The 9,360-nt window shown below is 51.3% G+C and overlaps 2 non-coding genes and 3 pseudogenes across 2 annotated transcripts; all 5 read left to right on the top strand.

The window, feature by feature from the left end:
- Nucleotides 1–1,393: 1,393 nt before the first annotated feature.
- Nucleotides 1,394–1,566, top strand: LOC118218641 (annotated as a pseudogene).
- A 416-nt stretch (nt 1,567–1,982) lies between these two features.
- On the top strand, nt 1,983–2,099 carry LOC118218609. Its single transcript, XR_004763489.1, has one exon. It is a non-coding gene; the product is annotated as a U5 spliceosomal RNA (small nuclear RNA).
- A 5,652-nt stretch (nt 2,100–7,751) lies between these two features.
- Nucleotides 7,752–7,954, top strand: LOC118218648 (annotated as a pseudogene).
- Nucleotides 7,955–8,394: 440 nt separating this feature from the next.
- LOC118218608 lies at nt 8,395–8,511 on the top strand. Its single transcript, XR_004763488.1, has one exon. It is a non-coding gene; the product is annotated as a U5 spliceosomal RNA (small nuclear RNA).
- A 365-nt stretch (nt 8,512–8,876) lies between these two features.
- On the top strand, nt 8,877–8,953 carry LOC118218553 (annotated as a pseudogene).
- The last annotated feature ends 407 nt before the right edge of the window (nt 8,954–9,360 follow it).

Below are 9,360 nucleotides of genomic sequence, written 5' to 3'. Positions count from 1 at the left end.
CCCTGGGTGGGCTGGGAGTTGCGGAGGGCCCGCTCAGGATATTAGGAGTAGAATTCGGGGGGGACACGGCCGAGGACGCAGAGAGAAATTGGGGGAGGAGGTTGGCAGGGGTGGAGAAGAGATTAGGTCTGTGGTCGGGGAGGCGCCTTACCGTAAGTGGTAAGGTTATGGCCCTGAAGGCGGACATCTTGCCGTCCCTGACCTATTTGGCTAGGGTGTTTGTCATGCCCCTGCGCATGCGCAGGGATTTGACCAGGAAGGTGTTCCGGTTCCTGTGGGGGGGGTATGAGTACATCCAACGGGTGAGTATGTATCAGGCGGTGGAGGAGGGGGGTAGGGATGTTCCATGCTTCCCGTTGAAATTTGATGTTATGTTTTTTTGTAACATGTGCGTGGCTCTCGTGGGGGAGAGGGTGCACAAATTCCAGCTCTTTGTACGGTTCTGGGTGTCGGGGTACTTCCGCTCCCTGGTGGAATGGGACAATAGGGTCCCAAGGGCGGAGGTGGCTCCGGCGCAGTTTTTGTATATGGTGAGATGGGCAAAGAGGAAGGAGGTGTGGGGGAATAGGGAGCTGGCAACGGATCATCGGCGCTTGTATAAGGTGCTGAGGGACAAGATGAGGCCGGAGGGGGGTTTGCGGGTGGGGGTGGGAAGGGAAGGATGGGTGGCCGTGCAGAAAAAAGGCCTGGAAAACAGGTTAAAGGACCTGAACTGGCTGGTGGCATATGGGCGGTTGCCGGTGCGGGATACCCTGTACCGGCACAAATTGACAAAGAACAGGTACTGTCCAAGGTGGGGGTGTGGGGAGGAGGAGACAGTGCTGCACGTGTTTTGGGGGTGCAGGTTCGCGCAGGAGGTGTGGGCTGGGGTGAAGGGTAGGTATGGGGTTCTGAGGGAGCTGCGCCAGGAGATGGTACTCTACGGCAGCGGGCTGGAGAGGATAAAAGGAAGGGAAGGCTTCTTAACACTGTTGCTTCTCAGTGTTGTGAAGCACAAACTGTGGGTGGCTAGAGGAGAGAGGGGAGCAGTGAGGCAAGGTTGGACAGGGAGAGGGGTGGTGGAGATGGTGAAGGCGGAGGTGGAGCGGCGTTTCCAGGGGGAAGTGCTGCGGTGGGGGTTTAACGCCGCAAGAGAGCGGTGGAAAGGTTTAATTTGAGGTTAATATAGGGGGGGTGTTTTATGATTTTGGGCAAGGTGTCTTTGGAAGGGGTGTTTTGTGGGGAATGTGTTTGGAGTTTGTATAGAGGTACTGATTTGTGTTTGTGTTGGGTGGGTTTTTGGGGGTTTGTGTTTTGGATTTCAAATGGGGGGGGGGCTGCTATGGGAGATCTGGACTTGGACTTGTGGGTTGGAAGGGAAAATGTGCATGTAATGTGTTGTGATGGTGAGTGAATAAAATTTTTTTCAAAAAATCTGTTCTTATCAGTTTAATATCTGATACGTCCCCTATCTGGGGACTACATATTAAACGGATTTTTGAGACTGGGAGTCGGAGAAGGAGCTTGCTCCGTCCGCTCCACGCATCGACCCGGTATTGCAGTACGTCCGGGAACGGTGCGCCTCTATTTTCGGGTGCAAAGGAAATGCTTCTGCTTCTGCTTCTGCTTCTGCTTCTGCTTCTGCTTCTGCGTGGAGTAGACAAGCAACTGAGTCCTTGTGGGGGTTTTTTTTTTTTTTTTAAATGAAATAAAAGAAATAGTTTTATCGTGTGTGTGTGTGTCGTTCTTTCTATCTATCTATCTATCTATCTATCTATCTATCTATCATTCTCCGTCAGCTAGCTGGGTGAGTGAAGTTGGTTAAGTAAGTCAGCTAGCGAGCCGGTTTGCAGCGGTCCGTGGCTCGCTTGCGCCCTCTGCCAGTCGGGCGGTTATAGCGTCTCCTCTCCCTCTTCTGCGGATAACGCGCGGGGGGACAACTCCGGGCCTGCGGCTCCGGGCCGGGAGGGCCTACGGCGGCTGGTGCCGGCGAGAGGCCACGTGTGCTCGGGTTTCTCTTCATCACGCACAAATCTTTCGCCTTTTACTAAAGATTTCCGTGGAGAGGAACACTCCTGAGTTTGTGCTATTTTTGGATGCTCCGTCCGCCGGACGGGGCGACTTTTCTGTTCTTAAGAGAGCTTGTTGATGACTTGTTGCCATGTGTCCCTGGTTTGTGACTTGTCAGGTACATGTGTTATAGAGTGTGGACTGTCTCCTTGCTTGCTTAGCTAGGCAATTACATAGCTGTTCCGCGAGTGCTCGTGCAATTAAACGGCGATAAGAGCCTTCAGCACGTAGGTAGCTACCGTGGCAGAGGACGTGGGGCTTTGTGGGTGGAGCTGAGGTGACGGCCAGAGGTCCCGGGGGAAGCGTCGAGGGGGCCCCGGACCAATGGGGAGCGGGGACCGGGTCCGGCCGGACCCCGCGATCGGATTCCCGGCCCCCTGGGCGGCGGCGGCCAGCTGTGGCCAATTTTCAGGCCATCGCTTCTCGGCCTTTTGGCTAAGTTTTTTTCAAAACTTATTAGGAAGACGATGGACAACAAAGAAGATGGAGTGCCGACCCACCGGGTGCGGCTGCGCAACACTGTGCGATTCGAAGTGACGGAGGAGCAGCGGAAAGTGGTCACGCTGGAGTTTTTTGTGGAGAAGATTGTGAGAGGATTGTTTGAAGTGGATCAGGAGAGTGTGTTTTGCCTCCAAGATGTGCCCAGCAAAGGTCTGTATGATCTAACTTTTAATACAGAGTCGGATTGTTTTAATTTTTATCAGCTTTACAACAAGAAGAAGGATAATGAGCTGTTGAAGGGTGTGATGGTCTGGCTATTATATTCTAGGCCTCTTAGGCCTTTAGTAATTCATTTATACAACCCCTTTGTTCCGGAGGCAGACATCTTGTGTTTTTTAAGAAGGTACTGTGCTGACGTAAAGGAGGGGATGAAGATTAAAAATAAGTATGGTTTTTGGACTGGAAAAAGAAGATACATGGTGCGTTTTCGCCCGGATTCAGCAAGTGTGGGGGGTTTTAGTCACCCGCCGGGAATGTTTGCTATTGGGCCAGACAGAGGCTATTTGTACTATCCAGGTATGCCCATTTACTGTAGAAAATGTGGATGCTTTGGACATTTAAAGGAGGACTGCAAGGGCGAGAAATGCAGAAATTGTGGCTCGGAAGAGCATAAGGGCAGAGATTGCACCGCGCCCAAAAGGTGCAGTCTTTGTTCAAGTAACGAGCACCTGTTTCGGGAATGTCCAGAGAGGCAGCGCACGTATGCAGAGATGGTGAGAGGAGGAAGTGCAGCTGTGGACGAGGAAGCTGCGCCCACTAGTGGAAGAGATGGAAGGAGTGTTGGGGAGACTGCTACCAAAGGGGGATCGGCGCTGGGTGAGGCTCATGCCGGAGCGGTAGAGGAGGAGATGGGTGCAGAGGTGGATTCCGGAAAGGGGGCAAGGCAGGGATCAGTTCCTGGGTCTTTGGCTGCTTCAGCCCTAATTCCAGAGCAACCTGTTTCGGCTGAGGCACCGGTACGGCCCCCATTGAGAGATCTGGTTACAGCTCCTGTGGGTGCTTCGGTTCCGGTGGTTCCGGTGGTTCTGGCGAGCCCGGAGGCTATTCCGGGCCCTAGTTCTGCAGGGTTGAGCAGTGTCCAGAGGTTTCGGCGGGCGGCAGATGTTCTTCGGGAGAAGCAGGCGGGAGCGGATGACGCACCAGTTGAGACCCCAGAGCTTATTTCAAAGGAGAAGGTGTCAGAAGGCGCTCTTTCAGCATCTGCGGAGGAGGTGGCGGGGCACGCCTCGGGGGACGTGGACACTCCCACTCTTTGGGGGGACTCTGACCCCCCTGAGGGGAGCAGTGGCATGGACTGGGCGAGAGTGACGGGGAGAAAGCGGGCTTCCGTGGAGATGGAGAATCCCCATAAATTTTTTAAGACTGGGTTGCAAGTGTCGCTCACTAACCGGTATAAGGCCCTGTCAGATGCCTCAGGGGCTTCTCAGTCAGGAGGCGAGTCGGACATTGACCTGGCAGGAGGGTCTCCCTCTGTGGAGTTGGAGTGGGACATGGAGGGATTTGAGCAGGTAATAGGGATGGCCCCTGGTCCCTCGGGTGAAAGGGGTGTGGGGGAAGAGGGAGGAAAATAAAGGGGGTTTACTTCGTGTAGGTTGGGGTATTTTGTGTTTCTGAACATGGCTTTATTTAATATAATTACAGTTAATGTGCGGGGGGTGAGGAACAAGGTAAAGAGGGGAGGTGTTTTTTCTTTTCTTTCCTGTTTGAACTTCGATGTGTGTTTGCTACAAGAGGTGCACTTGAGGGATGGGGATGATGTTAGGAGGTTTTCTAAGGAGTGGGTGAGAGGGGAATCTAGGTGGGGGATTGGGGGAGTGCACTCAACTGGTGTGGGGATTTTGTTTGGGGGGAGGGAATTTAAAATAGTAAATTGTTTTTCTGTTGTGCAGGGGAGGGTGTTATTAGTTGATTTTGTTTGGAGGGGATTTAGTTTTAGGGTAGTGAATGTGTATGCTCCTGCAGACCAAGTGGGCAGGAGAGAGTTATTTTTGAGTTTGGATGTGGTTTTATGTTCAACAAGGTTTTTGGTTTTGGGAGGGGACTTTAATGTGTGTTTGGACAAAGGGAGGGATATGAGTTTAAAGGGTCTGGTGGCGGTGATCAATGGTTTTAGTTTGGTGGATTCTTATCGGGTGGTCAAGAAAAATGATGCAGGTTTCACATGGGGGAACACTAGGGGGAGCCAGAGCCGGATTGATTATATTTTTGTACCAAAGGGACAGGGAATCAGGCACGCAGGGGTCGCACCAGTTTGGTTTTCGGATCATTTACTTTTGTCGGTGGGTGTTATTGTTTCAGTCATGACTTTTGGTAGGGGGTATTGGAAGCTGAACGTTGATTTGATTAGAGAGGGGGAATTTAGAGCACAATTTGTTGAAGTTTATAAGGGGTGGGTTAATTTGAGGTATTTTTTCAGTTCTTGGGTGGAGTGGTGGGAGGGAGTCAAAGCACGAGTGGGAATATTTGCACGAAAATATGTGAAGTGGAAAAATAATAGGAAATTAGGGGAGTTTCGTGCAGTAAGGAGGAGATTGCAATGTCTGTATGAGGAGTGGAATAAGGGAGGGGAGTTGGACACTGAGGAGGTGGACAAATTAAAACAGTGGCAGAGGAGGTGGTGCGAGGAGAGGGCAGGGGTGTTTAGATTTAAAGCGCAAAAGGAGGTTCATGAGAAGGACGAAAAGTGTAGTGCGTTCTTCTTTCAGTCTGTGAAAGCTGCAGGTGAGAGAGCAGTGATTCATGGACTGAGGGGACAGGATGGGAGAGTTCATAAGGGGGTGAAGGGCATGCTCGGCGTGGCTACGGCCTTTTATAGGCAAATGTTTGGGGAACAGGAAGTGGACAGGCAGAGGGTGGAACAGTATTTAGGGTTGCTGGAGGCTAGGGTACCAGAGGAGGTAAGGGAGGCGCTGGAGCTCCCTTTCACAATGGAGGAATTAGTAGAAGCACTCAAAGGGATGAAAAGAGGGAAGGTTCCAGGGAGGGATGGGATCCCAATGGAGTTTTATTTGGAATTCTGGGAGGTTTTAGGAAAAGATTTGCTGAAGGTGGTGAACCACATTTTTGTCTCGGGGGAGCTAAGTCCCTCCATGAGAGAGGGAGTGGTATCACTTTTATTTAAGAAGGGGGACCCAGAGCTACTGGGGAACTGGCGACCCTTGACTTTGTTAGGGGTCGATTACAAGTTAATTGCCAGAGTACTTGCGGCAAGGCTGGGCAAGGCCATGCCGCACGTAGTACATAGTGACCAGACATGTGGGGTGGAGGGTAGGTCAGTTTTGTTTAATTTACAATTGATAAGGGATACACTGAGTTGGGTGGAGGATAGAGGCCTTCCCCTGATTCTGGTGAGTCTGGACCAGGAGAAGGCCTTCGATAGGGTGAGTCACTATTTTTTATTTCAAGTTTTAAAGCATTTGGGTTTTGGTGTCAACTTCAGAAGGTGGTTGTACATTTTATATTCTGGGGTTGGCAGCAGAATAAAGGTGAACGGACACATTGGGGATTTAGTGCCACAGACGAGGGGGGTTCGGCAGGGATGTCCCCTGTCCCCCCTCCTCTATGTATTATATTTGGAGCCTTTGGCTGCTGCAATCCGGGCTAACAGAAGGGTGGAGGGATTGTGGTTGCCAGGCGGGGGTGGAGAGGTAGTAAAGACGGCGGTGTACGCGGACGACATGACTTTGTTCCTTATAAGTGACAGAAGTTTAGAGGCAGCATTGGAGGAGGTGAGTAACTTTGGCAGAGCATCAGGGTCAGCAGTAAACATAGAGAAGAGCAGGATGAAGTGTTTTGGGTCCTGGGCGGGAAGGAGGGAAAGGATTGGTGGAATGGAGGTGTGTGAAGGCCCGATAAGAATACTTGGGGTGGACTTCCAGAGCAGGGACAGTAGTTTTATCAACTGGGAGAGGAGAATAGCGGTCGCAAAGCGGAAGTTGGGACGGTGGCAGCAGAGGCCGCTTTCCTTAAGCGGTAAAGTCATAGTGTTGAAGGCAGATATTCTGCCATCATTGATTTATATAGGTTATGTGTTTCCTTTGCCAGCGCGGCTGCGCAAAGGATTGACAAGGGCGGTCTTTCGTTTTATGTGGGGGTCATATGAATACGTGCAGAGAGCACGTATGTACCAGCCTGTTGGGGAGGGGGGGCGTGATGTGCCATGTTTTGGATTGAAATTTGACGTGTTGTTTTTTTGTAATTTGTGTGTGGCGCTCACAGGCCCTAAAGTGCATAAATTTCAGTTGTTTGTTTCTTTTTGGTTTATTGCCAGTATGAGGAATGTGGGAACATGGCGGAATGTGGTACCTAAGGCGGAAACTATGCCCAGCCATTATAGACATGCGCATATGTGGTCGCGGAGGTACAAGGAGTGCCAGGACCCGGCATTGGCTATCGCGCACAGAAAATTGTACGCGGTGCTGAGGGCAAAATTGAAGCCAGGGTTGGTCAGTGGGGTGGCTAAAGAGGTGTGGGATCGGGTGCAGGCCAAGGCGTTGGGGAATAGGCTGAGGGACCTGAATTGGTTAGTAGCGCTCAACAGGCTGCCGGTTCGGGACACACTGTATCGGCACGGTATTTCGAGGAATCAATTCTGTCCCAGAAATAATTGTTTTGGGGTAGAAACGGTGGACCATGCGCTATGGGGCTGCGGTTTTGCGAAGGAGGTGTGGGGGGAAGTTAAACGGCATTTCCCACCTCTGCAGGGCCTGACGCTGAGGGGAGTGCTCTTTGGGGAGGGTCTGAAAGGGGAAAGGGGAAGGGAGGTATTCTTGGCACAGTTGGTAGTCTCACTGGTCAAAAAGGCCTTGTGGGACGCACGCTGCATGGCAGTAAGATGCAATGTGGAGGGGAAGGCGAAGGGAGTAGGTGGGTGGGTTAGAGGAGAGTTGGGGTGGAGATTCCGGGTGGACATGGAGAGGTGGGGTTTCCATGCCGCAAAGGAAAAGTGGAAGGGGTTTTGGGAGGGTTTGGAGTAAGTATTATTTGTTGTTGTTGTATAGAGTGTATGGTTATTTTAGTTTTGTATAGGTAGGTATTGGGGACTAAGTTGAATGGGTTTAAGGGGACTTTGTTACATGTGTATAAGGGGTTTTGTTGGGTAGGTTCTGATTGTGTGGTTAAATTTTGGTAAAGGGTGGGGTTTTCTTGAGTTGTATGGGAGGGGGTGGTTTTGGGTGGCTGTGTACACATGTATGCGATGTAAAGTATTTTGATTATGACGTCTGAAATAAAGTCTCATAAAAACAAAAAATCTGTTCTTATCAGTTTAATATCTGATACGTCCCCTATCTGGGGACTACATATTAAACGGATTTTTGAGACTGGGAGTCGGAGAAGGAGCTTGCTCCGTCCGCTCCACGCATCGACCCGGTATTGCAGTACGTCCGGGAACGGTGCGCCTCTATTTTCGGGTGCAAAGGAAATGCTTCTGCTTCTGCTTCTGCTTCTGCTTCTGCTTCTGCTTCTGCTTCTGCTTCTGCTTCTGCTTCTGCGTGGAGTAGACAAGCAACTGAGTCCTTGTGGGGGTTTTTTTTTTTTTTTTAAATGAAATAAAAGAAATAGTTTTATCGTGTGTGTGTGTGTCGTTCTTTCTATCTATCTATCTATCTATCTATCTATCTATCTATCATTCTCCGTCAGCTAGCTGGGTGAGTGAAGTTGGTTAAGTAAGTCAGCTAGCGAGCCGGTTTGCAGCGGTCCGTGGCTCGCTTGCGCCCTCTGCCAGTCGGGCGGTTATAGCGTCTCCTCTCCCTCTTCTGCGGATAACGCGCGGGGGGACAACTCCGGGCCTGCGGCTCCGGGCCGGGAGGGCCTACGGCGGCTGGTGCCGGCGAGAGGCCACGTGTGCTCGGGTTTCTCTTCATCACGCACAAATCTTTCGCCTTTTACTAAAGATTTCCGTGGAGAGGAACACTCCTGAGTTTGTGCTATTTTTGGATGCTCCGTCCGCCGGACGGGGCGACTTTTCTGTTCTTAAGAGAGCTTGTTGATGACTTGTTGCCATGTGTCCCTGGTTTGTGACTTGTCAGGTACATGTGTTATAGAGTGTGGACTGTCTCCTTGCTTGCTTAGCTAGGCAATTACATAGCTGTTCCGCGAGTGCTCGTGCAATTAAACGGCGATAAGAGCCTTCAGCACGTAGGTAGCTACCGTGGCAGAGGACGTGGGGCTTTGTGGGTGGAGCTGAGGTGACGGCCAGAGGTCCCGGGGGAAGCGTCGAGGGGGCCCCGGACCAATGGGGAGCGGGGACCGGGTCCGGCCGGACCCCGCGATCGGATTCCCGGCCCCCTGGGCGGCGGCGGCCAGCTGTGGCCAATTTTCAGGCCATCGCTTCTCGGCCTTTTGGCTAAGATCAAGTGTAGTATCTGTTCTTATCGAGAAGACTTCATTTGAAAAAGCGATCAACGCGGAGGAGAAGGAGACAGGAGGCCATGGCAGATCCTGGGCCGGAATTCGGGAGCAGCGGAGTGCGCAGGAAGAATACGCTTCGGTTGATGGTGAGCGCACAGAGGAGAGAAACGGTGGACCTGCGGTACGTGATTGTTAAAATTTTTGGTGAGCTGTTTCATGTTCCTGTTAGCAGAATGTATTGTGTTCAGGACTTTCAGGCGAGGGGACTTTTTGATGTTACGCTGGATTCTGAAAACTTGTGCTTAGAGGTTTTTGAGCAGTTCAAGGAAAAGAGAGCGAGTGAAGTTTTGCGGGGAATATCGTTTGAACCACTGTTTTCAAATGATGTTAAATCTGTGAATGTACTTATGTACAACCCTTTTGTGCCGGCGAGGGACGTGGAGCTATTTTTAAGTAGGT

This window comes from Anguilla anguilla, chromosome 18, assembly GCF_013347855.1.
Source record: "Anguilla anguilla isolate fAngAng1 chromosome 18, fAngAng1.pri, whole genome shotgun sequence".
In the NCBI taxonomy this organism is placed as follows: domain Eukaryota; kingdom Metazoa; phylum Chordata; class Actinopteri; order Anguilliformes; family Anguillidae; genus Anguilla; species Anguilla anguilla.
This window is presented reverse-complemented; position numbering and strand designations above follow the sequence as displayed.